Source organism: Tenrec ecaudatus, chromosome 7 (assembly GCF_050624435.1).
Source record: "Tenrec ecaudatus isolate mTenEca1 chromosome 7, mTenEca1.hap1, whole genome shotgun sequence".
Lineage (NCBI taxonomy): Eukaryota > Metazoa > Chordata > Mammalia > Afrosoricida > Tenrecidae > Tenrec > Tenrec ecaudatus.
Genome location: NC_134536.1, coordinates 111,024,826 through 111,047,104, shown reverse-complemented (window position 1 = coordinate 111,047,104; position 22,279 = coordinate 111,024,826). Strand labels below are relative to the sequence as shown.

General features: G+C 40.2%; 1 pseudogene; it reads right to left on the bottom strand.

The window, feature by feature from the left end:
• Positions 1-1,101: 1,101 nt before the first annotated feature.
• LOC142452459 (cyclin-T1 pseudogene) lies at positions 1,102-15,938 on the bottom strand (annotated as a pseudogene).
• Between the last annotated feature and the right edge of the window lie 6,341 nt (positions 15,939-22,279).

Below are 22,279 nucleotides of genomic sequence, written 5' to 3'. Positions count from 1 at the left end.
GTTTCCAGTTCCTATCTGTACCAGTGTACATCCTCTGGTCTAGCCAGACTTACAAGGTAGAATTGGGATCATGATATTCGGTAGGGGTGGGGGGGAAGTATTTAGGAACTAGAGGAAAATGGTATTTTTCATCATTGCTACATCGCACCCTGGCTGGCTCGTCTCTTCCTGAGACCCTTCTAAGGGAATATCCAGTGGCCTACAAATGGGGTTTGAGTCTCCACTCCACACTCCCCTCCTCAGTCACTATGGTAAGATTTTTTTGTTCTGATGATGCCTGATACCTGATCCCTTTGATACCTCATGATCATACAGGCTGGTGCGCTTCTTCCATGTGGGCTTTGTTGCTTCTGAGCTAGATGGAAAAATAAATTTTGAAAAAGCACTCTAATAAAATGGTTTAAGATATCCAAGTAAGTGTAAAACAAATGCCCTCTGCCATGTACACATGATTTTTTTCCTTAGTCCATAAAAGATGAATATTTTATATAGGAAGTAATTTTCCTCATCCAGAATCAGCAGTTGTTTTTGTTTCAAATAGCACTTTATTTATTTATTTTCATGTTTAAAGTGTTTCTTAATGAAGTTAACAAATTAATGCCAGTGAGAAAAACTCAGGGTTCAGTTCTTTATCAGGGCCTGTAACAAAGGTCTGTCACGTGTGCTAATAAATGCCTGAAAAGGATACCCTTTGCCATAATCCTCAACCAAAAGGCATTCAGTTTAAGCGCTGTGGATCAGCAAATTCAACTTCCTGAATTAAGTGCCCAGAGGTAGCCCACTGCAGTCAGCCTCAGCCGAGAGGCACTCAGCTCCACTTCCACGGGCCAGCAGGCATCCCACTCCACAAGCCAGTCTCCGCACAAAAGCACTCAGCTTTACTTGCTTTGTGGGTTGGGAAAGAGCCCATCACTTGTTTTCAGTCTCTGGCTCCTGGTTCTCCTGCTCCCCTGATGTTGTAGCTGTCATCTGGATCCAGGAGGTTCGCTGTGCAGGGATCTCAAGTCCAGAGGATGTGCTCCACTCCTGGCTCTTAGCAAGTTTTTCTTAACAAAGTGTTTTCTGGTTTGGGGGCTCTTTTCCCCCTCTTCCTTTTCTTTTTCACTTAGAAAGAGGTGAGAGTGGTGGAGGAGGTGGTGGCCAGGGTTTTTCTGAACTACCACATCTGTAGGAGGTTCCACCAACCCCGGGATTCAAATAGTTGACATAAGAATGAGTAAATTCAAACGCAGGAGGCTGAGTGAGCTGCGCGCCCTGGAGTGTGGCACATCCACAGTATGTTAGTGATTAGCATGTGGGCTTCACGATGCCAAGCGGCCCCGTAGGGCCTTTACTGACTTCCCTGTGTGGAACTCAAGTTCTACAAGTGCTCTGTGAGAAAGGAAAGCCAATGGTATTGGAGCTGTGCCCAACGTACCTGGGCCATTATAGGCAGAGGAGAAAAGAAGTTTATGGAAGAAGATTTAGTCGTTTTGGGCATCACTGCCAGCTGATCAAACATTGTTCCCCCAGCCTCTTCTGGGGTGCCCTTCTTCAAGTAGAAATGGAAGAGGAGAAAGAACTGGCCGAGCCACACTTCAGTTGTGGGGAGATCCCTGTGTGACAACCACATCTTGGATCACCTGGAATTTGTTCCCAGAACGAGCTAAAAGCAGTGAGGATGAGTGCCTGTGTGAATGGTGACTGTGATGATGAGGATGATGATGATGATGATGATGATGACGATGATGATGACAATGACGACGATGATTAGACGAATGAATCCTGTGCCTTTCTTTGTGCGCTCCATTCTTTGCAATACTGCCATCAACAGAATTTTGCGTCGCAGATGTCGCATTTCTTTATCTCCTCTGGCTTTGAAGAGGCGACTTTCTCTCCTCCTGTGCCTGGGGTTCTCATGATGAGAGCCCTTTTGTCAGACTTTTCTAGAAAAAGAGTGCTCCGGGCTTCCAGAGCCCTCTGAGGGCATGTTCAGAATGACAGAGGCCTGGCTGTCACCAGGGGACAAAAGACGCTGGGCAGCATATGTGTACTGTGACCCTTCCTGGGCAGCAAGGTGTTCGCTCAGAGACTCTAGCTGATGGCGCCCTCTCACTACTCTGCTGCTGGGACAGAAAGGAGTTTGAATCATCCTGTTGCAAGGCTACGCAACTCTCATGGGTGCTACAGTCTCCCTAGTCCGAAGGCCCTGAGCAGGTTCCTATTTCAGACAAAGCTGAGCACTTGGCCCACACGCACCCTGCCCCATCCCCACACTGTCCAAGTTGCTGGCTGACTCTTCAGTGGTTAAAGGGAAAACACAGCGTTCATGGTAGAAGAAGCTGACATGCTCCTTGAACCTACAAGAGCTCTAGGAAATCAGAGTGGGGATTGTCTGCTCCAAAATAGATGCATCGGCTCCTCGGTCATCTGTTTTTTGTTTTTTTTTTCTTGGCAGCTTGTGTTCCCTCCAATTCCAAATGTGTTTGGGGCCTACTGGGCATCATGGCCAGAATCTTTAGATATCCATGTGTCGGTTCTCTGTGTTGTCATGAAGTAAGAAGTCTGTGATTAAGAACACTTAATCACATGTGCTTGCCGATGATCAAGTTCAAAACCTAAAGTCTCCAGAATAATATTTTCTAATATCACCAGATCTTGAGCTAGTTGTAAGTAAGCCTCCCTCTGAGAATCAGGAAATGATTCTTTTTTCCCTCAATAGTTTTATTGGCATCTAATTCATATACCATACAATGCAAAAGTTCAATTGCATCAAGAAGAGGTGTGAAATCATCACTATAATCAGTTTTAGACATTTTCTTGTACTCATTGTTACTAGCTCCCCATTTCCCCAACTTCCCCTGTCAGACCCCCAAGAGACCTTTAATCTAGTTAATGTCTCTATAGATTTACCTAGGCTGGATTTTCATATATTGAAAAACATTTGAAAACAAACAAATGACAGAAACAACTAAACTAACAAAAATAACAAAGTAAAACAAATACAAAACCTCAATCAAAAAGAAAGAAGAAATATCAAAAAGTAGAACAAAATTAAATATATCATAAGGAAGGTCAAATGATAGGGTGCTAAATTTTAACCTAACTGGCCAGAGGGGATTCACCAGAGGCTTAATCCATGTATGATTTCACTCACTTGTATTCCCTAACAGTTTTATTGGCATATAATTTACATATCATACAATCGAATAATTCAATCATATCAAGGGGAGTTGTACAATCACCGCCACATCTATCTTAGAGCCCCGCTCCCTCCCCATGGTTAAATCAACTTTAAATGCTGAGTTGTGCAACCATAATCAGTTCTTATGTTCCCCCACCCCACCTTCATTATTTACTCCTGAAATCCCCTTTCTCTCCCTATCACCCTTCCTTCCCTCACCCTAGCATTCCTGACAACACCTGTCTCTGTTATTATCAGTATACACCCACTTCTGTCTTCACAGCTGGGAAACCCAACAGAAAACATTGAAAAACAAAGCTCACTAAGGTGGGAAGGATAAGATCATGCTAGTATAAAGACAAAAATACAAATAATACATAAGGGGGAGAAGAACCCATTCATACTCAAAAAGCCAAGGCAGAAATTCCAGTCATGGAACAGCTAAGAGGCACTTGCACCAAGTCCAAATTCAGGCCATGTCTATAGGGAGGTCAACTGGCCAAGAATCGAGTTCAGTCCAGCATAATAAGATTACAGTGGTCTCTGCCTGATCGTAAGGCTGTTTGTCCTTCTTGCCTTTGGCTTAGGCAGATCTGCCAGCAGCCCAGGCTGACCCGATATTCTGAAGAGGGTTTAGGGCTCCCACTGTCCTCCTTAACTTTCTCCAAATTAGTTCCGATACTGTTCTCTGCACCATATTCTAATTTTGTCATTGTTATCTTTGGATCATACTAGCTGATGTGCATTCTCCATGTGGACTTAGTTGACTCCTTGCTTAGATGGCTGCTTGTTTGAATACAAGCCTTTAAGAGCCCAGACACCATTCTGATTGATGGCCAGGCACATCTGCTCTCTTCATCACACTTTGCTGTAGCACTCTCATCTTCAGTGATCACTTCATGAAGGTGGAGTATTGAGCAGGGCCATGATGGGAGAATTACTTGTTCTGAAATCGCCTCTGCCCCCAAATCTGTATTATGTTTTCTCGCCCCATGTCCTGAAGCAGACTGGCCACTTGCTGGTGATAAGAGAGTTATTTTTCAGGGTCTGAGACAAACGAGGGATGGGCTGTGTTCTAATTGTTCCTGGGTAAAGCACCGTCAGCTGCTTTGTTCTTCCACTCTCCTTCCAAAGGGTTGGAGACATGGCTTGGGCACAAATAAGCAAACTTTTTAAACTCACCGAGCTAAATTCTATCTAAGATCATTTCTAGGACTATGATATTCCATCCTCTGGAATATGAAAAAACATAACAATGATGTTTGCTACTGTTCACCTATAGATTTTTTGACTAAAGAATTATCCATTTTTCCCCTCAAAATCACTTGGGAGTTAATACAGGTATCATATTCCATCATTCAATCACGTCAAGCAATAGTGTGCAATTGCCACCACAGCCAGTTTCAAACATTAGTTTCCTTCCTGAACTCCTAGATATAAGGCCCCTTTTCCATCCCCCCCCCCCCAACCACCACCACTGTACTCCCAGAAACCCTTACTCTCTTGGATGTCTCTAGAGAGTCATCCACCCTGGTTCTTTAATGAGGAGCTGTTGGCAAAAAACAAACGGTCCTTAGGGTGTGTTTTCAGCTTGTGATGCATCATGTTCAACCAGTTTCTATAGTGCAGGGCTGACAAAGCTCATGTTGATCATTTCAAGGAAGTAAAGGCCTAATTCGAGCTCCATCAGTAGCCAGCAGGAGTTTTGGAGAAAGCGAAGATGACGTCTCTGGAACTAAGTTGTTTAAAATTCTAATGTCGCTAAGCCACATTAGCTACTTCTCTGTTTTCTGCTTTCCTTCTCCCTTCTAGATCTTCCCTGAGGAAAATATAAAACTACATATTCCCAGTATTTGCATTCCAAAGAGCCAGTAAATTCCATCAGTTTTTTGAATGTCCAGGTTTTTTAATATTGTGTTTGTAATATTTGCCTACCTAAAACAGGTACACATTTCCCACATTCCAAACCTTTCAACAGGTTGGAGACCATGACTAGTTTTAGAGGAAAAGAGAAGCCCACCTCTTTTTCCTAAACAGATGCCACGTTTTTCATCATATTGTTCAATGTACGATATTATAATACTTTTTACATGTTTTACTTATTAAAAGAAAACATGGTGAGCAGGGTATTTTTGCAAAGCATGGTTTCAAAAATCACAGAAGAGATGAACGTCTGGGAGTTTAACTTAAATTATAATTTACTTTCTTTGTGCTCTTAAGTGTTTAATAGAAAGTCAACCATTTAGATCATTCAATTATATTTGCTGTATTTTCCTCAAGTTTTTGTTGCTTTTTGTAATTTGATTTTTTTAAGTCTACTGTGTCTCCTCTTAATAAAGGAGTTTAAAACACAATGAAAGCATAGTATCAAAGGAATTCAAAGGCGAGGATGTTGGTGATATCCAATCATATGTGCCCAGAGCTCTCGTCAATCATAAAATGCATGAGATCTATAATTCCAGCATTGATGCGTGACTGTGGACGTTCGGAGATTAAAAAGCCTCCAGGTAGTGCTGAGTTCATTACAGAAAGCTGGCCGTGCTTCTTTCACCAGATAAAAGGAATATAATTATTGACCTCTTGAGGAGACAGCTGTGTCTACTTTGAATGTTATAAGTGTGATGCTTGGGTTCAGATTATTTTTTTAATAACCTCGCTGACTACTAATTCAGCATGGTAACGTAGTTCTCCAAATCAATCTATTTCAGCTATCTTTTCAAAAACCAATCACCTTAGAAAAATGTGTGTGTTTCGCTCTTTTTCTGTTTCTGTATCACATAATAAATATGAACTGCCTCTTCAAAGGCTACTCCAGACTGATGTCAGAATTTCAAAGACTTTTATTCATTTTTGTTATACCATCAAAGCTGTAACTATGGTGCTTCACTGGCTTTTCCATAAAATGCTGAGAAGAACAGAACTGAAGCCCCTGAGAAATGCTGACTTTTATTTTTGATGTTTATAGAGACATTTAAATAAAAATGATCATGTGAGTTTTAAATGAATGCTTTTTGCTTTCTTTCCCCACCCAACACCCCCTCCGCCTTTTGAAAGATAGTCTCATAGAATTAAAAACCGAATGCCTGATAAAAACATCATTATTTAATAAATATATCCTTTGTTCAAGGAAACCAAATTATTTTGATAGTTGGTAGTTACATAATCTGGTGGCAATTTGGGATGTGAGAGGATTAAGAGTAAAGGGGTGGAGTCTAGTCTGACAATCAGGTCATAGCCAATGAAGCCTCTGTGTGGACATGGCCTTCTCCTGAGAATGCTGAGAAAACTGGTATTTCCTCCTTGGAGGCAGGAAACACCTCTCTCTCTCTTTGCTGACTTCCCTGGGAGACATTGCAGCTGACAAGACACATGGAACTACCCTAGTGCCCTGAGTTGGAGAAGCTACATAGACCAACCCTGATGCAGCTCTGGGAAATGGAGAAGCCACATAGAGACCCCTGCCAACACTGAGATGTTTACACCACTGGATCCAAAGACTTTCTACCCACTGGCCTTCAATCATCTTGCATTCGGCCTCATTGCATGTATTTGGTGAGTCTGAAGAGGATTTTATATATTGGTATCAGACATATGGGCTAATATTGGACTAATGGGGCTTGGACTGGAATGGGTTTCTTTCTTAATTTCTAAAATAATTACCCTTTATAAAACTCTCTCTTCTACACATATGAGTTTCTATGGATTTGTTTCTCTGTCTACCTGGACTAAGACAAATGGCATATACTTTAACTTCATTATGCACTTTCTAGACTATAAGCATAATTAATAGACATTTAATTACTTTGTATTATCAAGGAAAATTCTACACTCAAAGGTAAATTACTTATAGCCCTCTCAAGTAATTAAAATAATCCCCACATCAGAAAAAGAAAACAAAACCACCTCCACTGAGTCGATTCTATGAGAAGGTCACTCTGAGTAGACTCCACTCAGTGGCAGTGGGTTTGGATTGGGGTATGGTGTAGTCCATAACCACTTAAAATTAGATGGCATCAAACTCTCTGGTCAAAGCAAAAAATAAAACTATCTTGGGAATGCAATGTGAATAAACTCTTGATTAGTGGTAAATATAGTGTTCCCTTTTCCATGAATGTCCCCATTTCTAGATTGCCTGTGCACTTTCAAAAATCATTGCATTTGAGGCTCACGTTCACCAGGAAGAGGCACATAATGGAAGCTAGGTCATTCCTATTCAGGAGATGAGGAGAAATTGCCTGCTAACCAAACGCTTGGCAGCTCAAAGCTGCCCAGCAGCTCCACGGAAGAAAGATCGGCAATCTGCATTCATAAAAGCTGCAGCCTTGGAAACCCTCTGAGGCAATCCTGCTCTACCTGTACAGAGGCTATGACCCTGAAGTCACTCCTCAGAACATAACGACAGCAACGAGGGCATTTAGCACGTTAAGCGAGGCGTTACACAACTCTGCTTTCCACTTCATTCCCATTTGTCTCACACATTTTGAGATTTTTCCATTATCGATTAATAACCAAGCTAGTAAGTAGAAAGCTCTATGAAATTATTGGTTTTTCATCTTGAAAAAATAAAATAAGTGCTTTTGATAGATTATAATCAAGGCACCTCATTCATGAAAAGATTGATGGGAGGATAAATAAATCTATACACTCATTGAAAAGAATATAAACATGTGTCAAGAAACACCCAGGGTGTCTTCCACAGTTCTGCCACCAACACAGCATTTAATTTACGTAGATATTTGCTCCTCCATCATTAAAAATCCCTCACTCACTGATATGCAGTTGATTCCAACTCACAGAGGCCCTATGAGCTCTATAGAACAAAGCAGAGTAGTCTTTATGGGTTTCTGGGGTTATAAATCTTTACAAGAACAGAAAGCCTCATCTTCTCTCTCAGGGAAGCTGGTGGTTTTGAGTTTCTGACCTTGCAATTAGCAGTTCAACTCATAACCCACCATGCTATCATTAAAAGTAGTCTACCAAATCATAGAAATTTGATGACATGCCATCTTCACTAGTCCCCAGAACTGACACTGGAAGATGCATAATTACTAGATGTCCCCTTTTCACAAGGGCTATAGCTGCTATCAGTGTTTCCTACTGTGACGGCTTGCCTGTTGCTCTGACGCAGGAAGCCATGCCATCGGGGGACAAGTGTCAGTGGGGTTTCCAGACTGAGGCATACAGAGAAGAATGAACAGCAGCTCACTTCTGAAAACATATCCATTTTATTATTAACCTTATAAATAACAGAGGAACACTCACAGATATATAGATCTGATATATATATATCTATATATATATAATCACCAGAAGATAAGTCCCTCGTGTTGAAAGGCGTCCAAATACTGCTGGGAAAGAGCTGTTTCCTCAAAGGAGAATCAACTTTAATGACATAGATGTAGCAAAGTTTTCAGGAACTTAATTTGCTGATGTGACATAACTCAAAATGAAAAACAGCTGCAAACAGCCATTAATAATCAGAATGTGCAATGTATGAAGTCTAAATCCAGAAAAAAAACAGCAATCATCAAAATGAAATAGAACACATAATGATTGATATCTTAGGCATTAGTGAACTGAAATGGACTGATATTAGCCATTGTGTTTTGGACAGTAATATGTTCTATCATTAATTGCTCATATGTAAGTTCAAGTTGAAGCTGAAGAAAATTGAAACAAGTCCATCCATGGGGGCCAAAATGTACCCTTGAGTATAACCTAACTCTTGAGACCACCTTAAGAATATATTTGACACCTTGTACATTAGTAACCAAAGACCAGGTGAGTTGTTGGACCATACAAAGACATCTTACATGAAAAAAAGTCATTAAAAAAGACATGAGAGATAATAAAAGACTGAAGTGATATCAGAAGATACTTACTGAGATCTGCTTTTGAAAATAGATTAGCTAAAGTGAATGGAGCACATAATGAAGTTTAAAAAAAAACTTAAGAGAAGATGTTAGCATCTCCCGAAGACAAAGAAAAGTAATATCATGAAATGTGCAAAGACCTAGAGTTAGGAAGCTAAATGGGTAACACATGCTTGATATTTCTCAAGCTGAAGGAATTTAAAGGGAAAGATGAGCCTTGAGATGCAATATTGCAGGGTTCTATGGATAAAATATTGAACAACTTGGGCAGCATCAAAAGAAGATGGAAAGAATGCAAAGACGTGGTCTGAGAAAGAGTTGATTGATGTTCAAGCATTTCAGGAGGAAGTGTCTGATCATGAAAGAATGCAGTGCCTGCTGCCCTGGCAGGCATTTGTGGAAAACAAAGCTTTACCACGTTCAACAAACAGATGCAGCGCTGCAGGAACTTTCTCCTTTATGCCAAGAATAATGGACAGCTATCTGGCCAGCCTGTTAGAAGAGATCCATATCCATCCCCATTATCCAAAAGGAAATAAGCGAACAACAGCATTAATATAACATGCAAGTAAATTTTACTGCAGATCATTCAAAAAGGTTGCAGCAATACATGGGCATAGAACTTTCAGAAATTCAAGCTAGATTCATAAGAGAAGTGAGGGATATTATTGCCAATAGAAAATACATGTTGGCTATAAACAGAGAATACTAGAAATATGCTTACCCGTGTTTCTTTGACTATGCAAAATCATAGTTCTTCAATATATATACTGAACAAATAATCTAAGAAGCTAGACTATATGACGAAGACGCAGCGTCGAGATTGGAGCTTCTTTAACAACCTGTGTTATTTAGATGACACAACCTTTCTCACTGGAAAGGGAGATTTGAAGTACTTACTGATGTAAAGCAAAGAATGTGTATGTCATACACTCTATATGATTCACCATAGCAAAACAACAATCATCACTCTGGACTGATAAACAACTGTATTATAAGCCACATTTTTTTGACATTTTAAAGAAAATTATTTTAGTTGGATCCACAATCAATGCCCATGGAAACAGTAGTCAAGAAACGTAATGATTTGTTGCATTGAGCCAACCTGTAGCATGGGAACTCTTTGATGTGTTAAAAAACAACGATGCCACTTGGAAGGGGTACCTGGCTCAAGCCATGGTATTTCCAACATCCTCGTTGGTATATGGTGGCTGGACAATGAATAAGGAAGACTTAAGAAGGTTTGAATTATGGTGTTGGATAAGAATCTTAACTATACCATGGACGGACATAAATACAAATATGTCTTGGGAGAAGGGCAGCCAGAATGCTTCATGAAAGCAAGGATGGTGACTTTTAGTTTCACTTACTCATCAACAGAACCAGTCTGTAGAGAAGAGAATCATGCTTGGTAAAAAATATCGTCTGAAAAAAATGATAAAGACTCTCAATGAGGTGGATTGACACTGTGGCTTTATCAATGGGCAGAAAGACAGGAACGGTTGTAAGGATGGCAGAGAACCAGGCAGTGTGGGGTTCTTTTGTGCACTGGTTGTTATGAGTCAGAACCAATTTGAAGATAACTAACAATAATAACAACGTGATTGCTAAGTAGAGGGCCTGGTAGTGCAGCGGTTTAAGCTCTCATCTGCTACCCAAAAGGTCAGCAGTCCAAATCCACCATCAGCCACTTGGGAGAGATGTCAGTCTGGTTCCATAAAGTTGAAACCTAAATCCCAAAGCCATTGCTGCTGAGTTGATTCTGACTCATGGGGACTCTCTAGGCCAGAGTAGGACTGTCACACAGGGTTTCCAAGCCTGTAATCGTATGGAAGCAGACTGCTGTGTCGTTCTCCTGTGGAGCAGGAGATTTCAACCACTGTGGATTTGAACCGCTGACCTTCAGGTTAGTAGCATATCACATAATCACTGCACCATAAGGATGACTTTCCATAAATGTTACTGCTTTTGAAACTCTCTGAGGCAGTTCTACTCTATCTTATAGAATCTCTAATCAACAGGACTGACACCGCAGCATTAAGTTTGGTTTTTATCAGAGAGTGGACACAGAGGAAGGATAAAGCCAGGATTCTGGGACATTGGTTCAAGAAAAGATCAGAGGGCATGCAGAAGGATACGGAGAGGCGGATGAGAAGGGTTTTTCCTTCCATCTTCTCCTACACCAGTTTCCCAAACTGGGTCCTTGAAAGAAGTTTCGAGAAACTTCTAGATTTCTGGAAAAACTGTCATGTAGCCAGACCAATCCAAAGCAAAACCAAATCTCGGCCATTGAGTACATTCTGGCTCTTAGCGACCCTGTAAGACAGAGTAGCCCTTTACCTGTACGTTTCCAAGACTAACTCTCTAGGAGTAGAATGCTTCCTCTCTCTCTCACAGAGCGTCCTGGTGATTTCGAACTGCTGACCTTGTAGTTAGCAGCCCAACACTTGCCAGAGTTGGTAGCCCGCTTCCAAAGCCCCAGTCAATAACCAAACCCAAAGCAAACTCATTGTCACAGACATGCGGACACATAAAGACCCTATAGGGCAGGGTAAAACTGCCCCTGTGGGTTTCTTTCCAAGACTGTAACTCTTCATGGGAGTAGGATTTCCTGTCTTTCTCCCACAGGGAGGCTGGTGGTTTTGAACTGCTGACCTTACCAGTTAGCAGCCAAAGGGTAACCACTATACCCTCTCAGAAATCTCTAGCAGATACATCGGCAATGTTGGATAATTGCCACTAGGTGGGGCCAAAATACAGCAAATATTGGGCGTATTTGTCTCCTGTAGCCAGATTCCCAGAACTCAGTCACAGAGCTGTAGCCGCTGTTCATTTCATCGATCTCATGACTTTATTTTTAGAGAACACTTATTTCATTCACTGGTATATGTAGTTGGAAAAAATAAGTGACACACAAGAATGAATTAAGGATAAGTTACAATGGAATGTTTTCGTTAAATATGTGCCATAGAACACTTACATTCTGAGATAAGTATATACTATATTTCCTAGTTTAGAGATTCAAATTACGAAAAATATATTACAGAACTTTAGGATTCTAAAGGGAATTCTAAAAGTGCTTTAACTCTTTTAAATCTTTATAAAATCAAGTTTTACTAATTAATGTGTTTAATACCAATTTATACAGAAAAGTACTTAAGATGATGCTTAGACACATTTTAAAAGTTATAACCATTTAAAGGCAAGAAAAAGGTCAGCAGGCTGTGTAAGTGAGAGAGCTACCCAATGTCTAACCTTCCTCACCTTTCCACCCTTCTATGGCTCAAGAGAGACTTTGTCATATCTCCTGAAATATCCAGGTCAAAACACCTATTTTTTAAGAGCAACTTTACTAGTTTGTGAGGATATGAGAAAAATATTATTGTCACATTATCACAGAGTAAAACCTTAAAGATTCCCTCTTAGACATTAGATTTCCCTCTCTCCCTTTTAAGGTTCTTCTCCCAACCTGGTCACTTAATTTCTTCCCTTCTCTTTCCTCCACAAAACTTCTAATAAACACAATTGTTCTGAGTAGCTCCACTCCTCTTTCAGCTAGCTTAACATACTCTAGAAAATTAAAAGTCAGCAATTGCTCAGACAGTGGACAGGTTCTCAATCAAGCACTGTCAAGCTTCCATTTTCCTCTGCAAACATATTGTCAAAGCAGCTGCTTTAAAGGTCTCTTCTTAGCGATAAAAAAGAATCTATTACTAAAATCAAAACAGATGCCCTCCATATATAAATATATATCTATGGGAAAAGTTTCCGTTTTTTCACCTGAAGACCAGGACACCACCACCACCACCATCTTGCCCCGCTCCCGCTAAATGGAATTATTTGAGAGCAAATGGACTGGGCTGATGAGGAGAGCAGAATTCAGTCATGATCAAAAAGTGTGTGGAAGATTTCCATTATCTTTTAATTCTACTTAATACCACCTTTTTGAAACCCTATGTGTTAGTCCAGGTAGACTAGAGAAACAAATCCATAAACTCACATATATGCATAAGAAAGAGTTTTATATATGAGAACAATTGAATATTGAGAAAACGTCCCAGCGCAGACCAGATCAAGTTCCTAAGTCTGATTTTAGCCCCTATGTCCTATACCAGTCTATAAGTTCCTCTTCAGACTCACGCACCACAAGCAATGGCTCTGAGTACAGGAAGCTCACAGGCCAGTGGGTGGAAAGTCTTGTGGATCCAGTTGCAGTGGAAGCATCTTTGCACTGACAAGGGTCTCTACATGGCTTCTCCAGCCCCAGGGCTCTAGCACAGCTACACGGGTCTTCTAAACAGGAATATCTAGCAGGGAATGTGCATATGTCCTGCCTCCAGCAAGCTATTTAGCTCCTTAGTGCCTCCAAATGAGATCATTAAGCTGCGACCTGATTGATAAGCTAAACTCCACCCTGTTCACTCTTAAGTCCCAAATTGACAACAGATTATGTAATTACCACACCCTACTTAAAACTATTTAGCAAATACTCATATATACCATGATGTGTTAGACATTATTACAAAAGGCTTTACCGACTATTATTTAAAAAATCAAGAGCAGCCTATATTAAGGGTTCAAGTAGAAGGCAAATGTTTTGAGAATGAAGATGGCAACAAATGTACATATGTGTGTGACACAATGGATGTATGTTGGGATTGTGATAAGAATTGTATGAGCCCCTCTAGCTCAGAAGCAATAAAGCCCACATGGAAGAAGCACACCAGTCGGTGTGATCACGAGGTGCCAAAGGGACCAGGTATAAGGCATCATGCAAAAAAAAAAAAAAGAATATATATATATATATATATGTGTGTGTGTGTGTGTATGTATGTGTGTGTGTGTGTGTGTGTATACCATAGTGAATGAAGGGGGAAGTGCAGAGTGGAGACCCGAGGCCCAAGTGTCAACCACTGGAGATCCCCTCACAGAGGGGTTTAGGAGAGGAGACGGGTCAGTCAGGGTGCGATGTAGTACCGATGAAGAACACAGCTCTCCCCCAGATCCTGGATGCTTCCTCCCCCCAACTACCATGTTCTGAATTCTACCTTGCAGGACTGGATAGGGCAGAGATTGTACACTGGTGCATACGGGAGCTGGAGGCACAGGGAATCCAGGGTGGGCGATACCTTCAGGACCAGGGGTATGAGGGGCGAGGCTGGGAGAGTGGAGGGTGAGTGGGTTGGAAAGGGGGAACTGATTAAAAGGATCCACATGTGACCTCCTCCCTGGGAGATGGACGGCAGAGAAGGGGGGGAAGGGAGACTCCGGATAGGACAAGATATGACAAAATAACAATCTGTGGATTATCAAGGGCTAATGAGGGAGGGGGAGTGGGGAGGGAGGGGAAAAAAAAAAGAGGACCTGATGCAGAGGGCTTAAGTGGAGAGCAAATGCTTTGAGAATGTACGGATGTGCTTTATACAATTGATGTATGTATACGTGTGGATTGTGATAAGAGTTGTATGAGCCCCTAATAAAATGTAAAAAAAGAAAAGGAAAAAGAAAATGATTAGGGCAAAGAATGTACAGATGTGCTTTATACAATTGATGTATGTGTATGCATGGATTGTGATAAAAGTCGTATGAGCCCCTAATAAAATGTTTTTTTAAAAAAAGAATTGTATGAGCCCCAATAAAAGGATTTTTTTTAATCAAGAAAAGGTTCTTCTACAAACAGAAACATTCTTTGATGGTGACTAGAAATGGGTGGGAAAATTACCAGAAATAGGAACTAGGCATTAGGTCTAGGAAAGAGAGTTTACAGTAAGGTGGAGTTCATCACAATCTGACTATGCAAAAGGAAAACAGAGAGGAACGTTAGAGAACACAACAGTAAATACTATCGCATACACCATCCTGCAACAGCACTAAAAACAATCAACAATCTACAAACGGATATGTAAGTCGGCACACAAGCTTAAAGGTATGCACATTGGAACTGAATCCTTGACCATATATCAATGTTATGGAGGACACTTCTACATTCTTATTTGCATGTGCTAGCAACATAGGCATGTATGTGAGAGAAAAAACAGGGGGGCAAAGTTATAAAATTTCTCAACCATAACCCAACACCTGAGTGGGGAATGCGTCAGTGGATCTGGGGACCACAGGATCAGGGAGAGCTAGATCAATGCCATACCGTGGTCACTCTGGCCAACCTCATGTGCTGTGCACTAACTGGGGTCTTAAATGTCAGTGGATGGTCGTCCAAGATGCAACTCTTAGTGTCTTCCCAACCGGGAGAAGAAACGCAAAGACACAAGGAAATAATTGATCCACAGATCTGATGGGCCATCTGAACTATAACATCCCTACCACGAGGCCAGAACGAGATGGTGTCTGACTGCCACGACTGACTGTCCAGAAAAGAATGGGAGAAAAATGTAAAACAAAACTCAAAATCATAGAATGACCAGATTTATAGATCTAATGGAGACTAGTGGAACCCACAGAACCTTTAAACATCCTTTAAACCTGGAACCAAATGCATCCCTGGGACTCGCCTTACAGACAGACAGACAGACAGGCCTATAAATGTGAACAATCACACTCCTGAGGAAGGTACTTCTTAGCATAATCAACCACACAGCCCAGAAAGCCAAAAGGGGCAAGAAAAAAAATGGTGAATGAAAATTGGAAACCCAAGGAGGAAGCAGAAAGTGATCATCTTAAAATGTAAATCGTCACTGTCTACTCACGGTCCCGTTTACCTCTCTGACTTTACCTCCTTAGACCACCCTCTTCTTAACGCTGGCCTGGCACTTACCACTGACTGTTCCTTCTTTCTTAAACACTCTGCCTACAGATACGCAAATGCTCCCTCTGTTCTTTTCCAGTCTTGTATCTCCTTGAGGTTTGACCAGGTTACCAGCCGTATCCCTTTTCACCTGCTCCATATTTCCATAGTTCTCATACCTTCAAACCCACTTTGTAATTTACTGGCTTGTTGTGGTTACTGTCTAACACCCTCTCAAAAGGCAAGCTCTGAATGAACAAGAAGCTTGGTTCACTTAGTTCCTTGGGAATTTGAAGGAAAATACTTGCAAATTTTGTTTTTTTCCATTTCTTGTGGTTTCACAGCCATCATCATGGAGTCTTTAGAGAAAGAAGTCAACAGCTGGCAGCACCCTGGATGATCTGTAGATAGAAAGGTCATCACATGATCGTTTTTACCAGGGAAGGTAAATTTTGCAAGTGCAATTAACCAATCAAAGTCAGATTCACAAATTGCGTCTCTTTCTTTCTTTTCCCTAGACAAATTATTCAATCACACAGAGAATGTCTTCCATGTTTCTAAATACAGCGAGCAGTTTATTCTAGCAGCAACCGAAGTATCATTATGACCTCATATACTGCATTATGGTACTTTGTCTCGGGAGATTTCACAGGCTGCACTTTAAGCCCCGTGAGTTGGGGATGGAAAATTCAGGCTTGTTTCTAAAATTTTCCAAAACTGAAAAGTTGTTTTCTGAATCAATGCACTAAAGTCATTGAACAACAAGATACTCTGGAATTGCTGGAGTCTGAAATTTGAAACTCAACCGGTAGTAATGAGAGTGGATGATAAAAGACACAATTTGCTCTATAATAGACCAACTGAGTGTGTGTTGTGAAACCTAATCAGGCAAGCATTCAGTACATCTCAGACAACAAACTTCCCAAATTAAAATTATTTCAATCAAAATGATAAAATAGTTTTATTATATTCAAAAGTCAATTTCTCTGAAGGACCATTAAACTTGATGGAAACAGTACTTTGACATTAAAAAACAATATACTTGAGGGTTTTTAAAATATGTCCTTCAAATAAGCTGTGCCTCAAAAGCTTTATGAAATGAAAAAAACAATTAAATAATACAATGGATAATCATATAAATCATGTAAAGCAGTACAACACCATTACACAATGAATAAATTTGTGTCATTCATTCACCCAACCAATTATGAGAGAAGACTATTAAGGGAATACAATGGAGTGTTTCAGATTCGATTGAAAGACAAAATAGCAAGTTGACAAAATGTGCTTAGCATCTTCCTGGTGTCAATATGGAAACCCCTCTGCACCTCCAGATGGTCATGCACAAAACATAGGAATACTCAGATTAGGTTTCCCCCATGATAAAGAAAGTATTCCTCAGGATATCTAATCTAAAGAGTTTAGTAAACCTCAATTTTCTTTCAATCTAATTCTTTTCTTGTACATATATTTTTCTTTTAGTGCCCCTTTTATGTAGCATTTTAATATAATTACTTGCTCTCTGATCTCTCATTTTGTCTTCTTTCCTCTATTATTTTGCTTCTCCCACCTTAAACCCATTCTTCAAATTAGCAAATAAAACCCATTACGATCAAGTCAATTCTGGCTCATAGCAACCACGTGGGACTGAGAAGAACTGCTCCTTAAGGTTCTCAGAGACTAAATCTTTAAGGGAACACGGAGCTTCATCATTCTCCGGAGAAGTAACTGGTAGGTTTGACCCAATCACCTTAAGATTAGCACCCTAGAAGACAAAGCGGGTGCATAAGTAAATGTGATGAAGAAAGCTGATGGTGCCTGGCTATCAAAAGATATAGCATCTGGGGTCTTAAAAATTCGAAGTCAAACAAGCGGCCATCTAGCTGAGAAACAACAAAGCCCACGTGGAAGAAGCAAACTAGCCTGTGTGATCACAGGTGTCAATGAGATCAGGTGTGAGGCATCAAAGAACAAAAGATCATATTATTGTGAATGAGGGGGAGTGCAGAGTAGCAACCCATCTGTAGGCAACTGGACATCCCTTAAAGATGGGTTGTGGGGAGGAAATGAGCCAGTCAGAGTGCAGTATAGCACCAATGAAACATAAAACTTTCCTCTAGTTCTTTAATGCTTCCTCCCCACCACTATCATGATCCAAATTCTACCTTAAAAATCCAGCTATACCAGAGGATGTACATGGGTACAGATAAGAACTGGAAACACAGGGAATCCAGGACAGATAAACCCCTCAGGACCAATAATGAGAGTAGCGATACCAGGAGGATAAGGGAAGCTAGGGTAGAAAGGGGCTACTGATCACAAGGATCTACATATAACCTCCTCCCTGAGGGATGGATAACAGAAAAGTAGGTGAAGGGAGATGTCAGACAATGTAAGGCATGACAAAATAATAATAGTTTATAAATTATCAGGGGGTTGTGATGTGGGGCGGAAGGAGGGAGGGAGGGAGGGAGGGGAAAATGAGGAGCTGATACCAAGAGCTCAAGTAGAAAGCAAATGTTTTGAGAATAATGATGGCAACAAATGTACAAATGTGCTTCACACAATGGATGTTTGTGTGGGCTGTTATAAGAGTTATATGATCCCCCAATAAAATGGTTTTAAAAAAATTGGCAGCCCAACAATTAGCCCACGATGTTTTTAAGTTTTTTTAAAGTTGTCCAAAGATTATATTAAAGGAAAACTCTTAAAAGGTGCTTCTACGTTTTAATGCTTGTTTTGAAATATTTATTAACAAAATTACATAAAATGTCATGCATTTAATTTCATTACTCAATTTAAATGTTTTCATTGGGACGTAGCTAAAATCGCTCTAAAAACACATGGAATATCTCCTTGAATCATGGATTTCTTATGCCTGTGATTGGCCAGTTACCAAAACAGAGTTTGTCTTAAAAATAAAAATAATAAAATATTTATTAAAATGTCAAAGTTTCACATGTATAAATATTACAACCATTATAACTCAACCACATATAAAATGTTTAGCTGATATGCCTTTGTTCTCGTTGTATTTTAGAGAAATGTTAAGTCTTCAAAGATCCACTCTTCAGAAGGGAAGTAGATGCCTAACAATGTAACTTGGATGAACTGTACCCCTGGAGTTGTCGTGGTTACTCATTGAACTAACTACAAGATCAGCAGTTCAAACCCAACATCCGTTCTGCCCTGTAGAGAGTTATAGCTTCAGAAACACACAAGGGCAGTTCTACTCTGTCCTATACAGTCACTTGCAATCACAATTGACCAGGTGACAGTGAGTTTTAGGCTTATAAAATAAAAATAATTCACAGCATTGCAAAATCAGCATTGAACCTTTCTAACTCAGTGGTATGCATATTAAAACATTATGTCATTTCTAAAGGAACTTCTTCATGCTTAATAAAGGAAAAAGGCTTGACTCTTAGAAAATTTAATCAGATAAATTTGAACATCACAAGTCTTAATACTAAAAACCATATTATTAATTGTGAAGCTGTGTAATTAGTTTCTTTATGGGCCTTCGTTTTTTGCTTGCTAAAATTAAAACTGCCACCAAAATTTGAGGCCATTATGAACATGACAGGTCATTTGCTGAGAAAAAGGTTATGTAGAAATAGCATCTGATAATTTGCTAGAAATATTAGCATATAGATGGCTATGGAGTATATGAGGTATTATCAGAAGAATTCCAATCAAACATTTTTGCAATGTAAGTCAAATATAGTTCTATTCCAAATGTCATTAGAACTGTAGCTCTAGTGGGACGCACAAGCTACATGAATATACTTAATTGTAAGATAAAATTCCTCTATTAAAAAAATAAGTAAAAGTACACAAGTATAACATCTACAGCAGCAAAGAATAAAAATGTATTATCTTTCCACCAAGAAAGAGTTAAGTAAATATTCTTCAAGAACACTAATGGCTTACCTGAAATTTTCTTGATTGGCCTAGTGTATTCCATCACAAAAGAGACTGAATTAGATATCTGAAGGCAGATGGTCTACTGAGTCTATTTCTTTCCCTACAAACCAGACTCCAATCACCTTACAGCCTTTCCGTTAACAAAAACCATGACAAAACACACAACAAGAGTAACATGAAGGTGAATCTATATCCTAAGCACTAAACAACTCTGAAATTTATGCCCTGTCATTTTTTATTTAACTTACAGCTTCATCTCTCTAGACTGGAACTTTGGGTAGAAACTTCACAGTAGGGGTTACAGGAATCACAGCACCTGACAGCACACTGAGTTTAAGTTTCAGTGGTTCATTGTTAGATTTAACTCCAAAAATATAAACACAATGTTAATAATTGTGGGGTCCAGTCCCACAGTTGAAAGGTTCAACAGAGCAAAGTACGCAATTAAAGAAGACAAGGCAGAAAGGGAAGGGCAGGGGACTCCACTCCATTCTGGGGAGAAACACGAAGAAGGGAAGAGTGTGGAGTTTGTGTAACAATGGGTTTCTCCAGCTCCTGAGGCATGCAGATCTCACAGCAATCAAATGGGCAACATACTAATCCTGATTATTAGATTAGTTGAGCCCTCCAGGGGAACACTTCAAAGGAAGTGCCAAGCATGGAAGGGACCAGAGGTGCCAATCACTCCTTAAGAATAAGAGACCAAGGGAGCCAATGCTCTTAGAGATAGGCATGTTTTAACTGCTTACCTCTGTAGGAGACAGCTTTACAGTAGCACAGATGGTGGGTCGATGTGAGGTGCAGGAACATCCTACTTGGAATATTTATATCGCAGCGTTTTCCTATATTTCACACTGTGGAGTCGTGCCTCACACTAAGGCTGGCATGCCAGGCTCTTGGTACACTTCCTCCCAGGTCCTCAGTTTCCCACAAATAAAAAAAAATTGTTGCATTTCCCAAAATACAGGGAAAAAATAATTCTATTTACATGGTCTAAGAAGCCCTGGTGGTGGTATGGGGTAAGCCTTGGGCTGCTGCTTATAAGCTTTGAAGTTAAACCTACCAGCCACCACACAGGAGAAAGAGGAAGCTGTCTTTTCCGGGTGAAGATTGATAGTACTGGAAACTCAACATGGGGTCTCTATGGGTGACCATGACACAGTCTTGCTTGCTGAAAATGAAGAGGACTTGAAGCACTTGCTATGGAAGTTCGAGGATTACAGCCTTCGATGTGGATTACAATTTAATGGAAAAGCAACAAAAATTCTCACAAGTTAATCACATCATGATTAACGAGAAAAGATGAAAGTTGTCATGGATTTTGTGTAATTTAGATCCACAGTCAATGTTCATGGAAGCAGCAGGCAATGATGCATTTCCTTTACAAATCTGCCACACAAAACCTCTTCACAGGGTTGAAAAGGAGAGATGATTCTTTGAGGACTAGAGTGTACCTGTCCCAAGCCGTGGCATTTTTAATGGTCTCATATGCGTATGAAAGTTGGAGATTGAATACAGAAGAGTTACAAATAGAGCACTCCAGGAGATCACGAAAGAGATGAAGGAAAACCCCAACAAATGAAGGAAAACACAACTCTAGAATAATTCAACAAAATAAGATGACAAACCAGAATATTTGAATGGATTGAACTTTCCTTATGCTGGACATAGAAAAGGGGTTTAGGAATTTGCTATTTTGATAAAATAAATCTATCAGTATAGGCATTATACAACATTTATAAAAATCAGATTTTGTTCTCTATCTATCTATCTATCTATCTATCTATCTATCTATCTATCTATCTATCTATCTGAGTCTATAGTAGACACAGCTTAGAAAGATATAAGCTAAAAAAATCAAAAGATTGAAAAAATCCATCAAGCAAACAGCAATTAAAAAAGAGCAGGTAGCAATATTAATCTCTCACAAAATTAACTTTGAGACCAAATACAACACAAAGACAAAGAAAGTCACTCTATAATGATTAAAGGGATAACTCACCTGGAGGGCATAACCATAACCATACTTTGGTCTCATGATCAGGAAAGATCAGTCCCCGGAAAAGGACATCCTATTTGGTGAAGTGCAGGGGCAGTGAAAGAGATGGATTAATAATGCCCTCAAGCACACCAACTGTGAGGATTGGCATGGGAGCAGGCAATGGCTCGTTCTCTCATAGGGTTGCAATGAGTCAGAACCTAACAACGACACCAGAATGACAGTAGGTTATTGGTTTTAAATGACCAGCTCAAGAAACTGGGTCACTGTGTGATCATGAGGTGTTGATGGGATCAGGTATCAGGCATCTAAGACTCAGAACAAAATCATATCAATGTGAATGGGGGTGGGGGGTACTGAGTAGGGACCCAAAGCCCATCTGTAAACAATTGGACATCCCCTTACAGAAGGGTCACAAGGAAGAGATGAGCTAGTCCGGGTGCAGTATAGCACCGGTGAAACAAACCACTTTCCTCCAGTTCTTTAATACTTCCTTCCCCTCCCTCCCACTCTCATGACCTCGATTCTACCTTAAATATCTGATTAGTCCAGAACATGTACACTGCTACAGATAA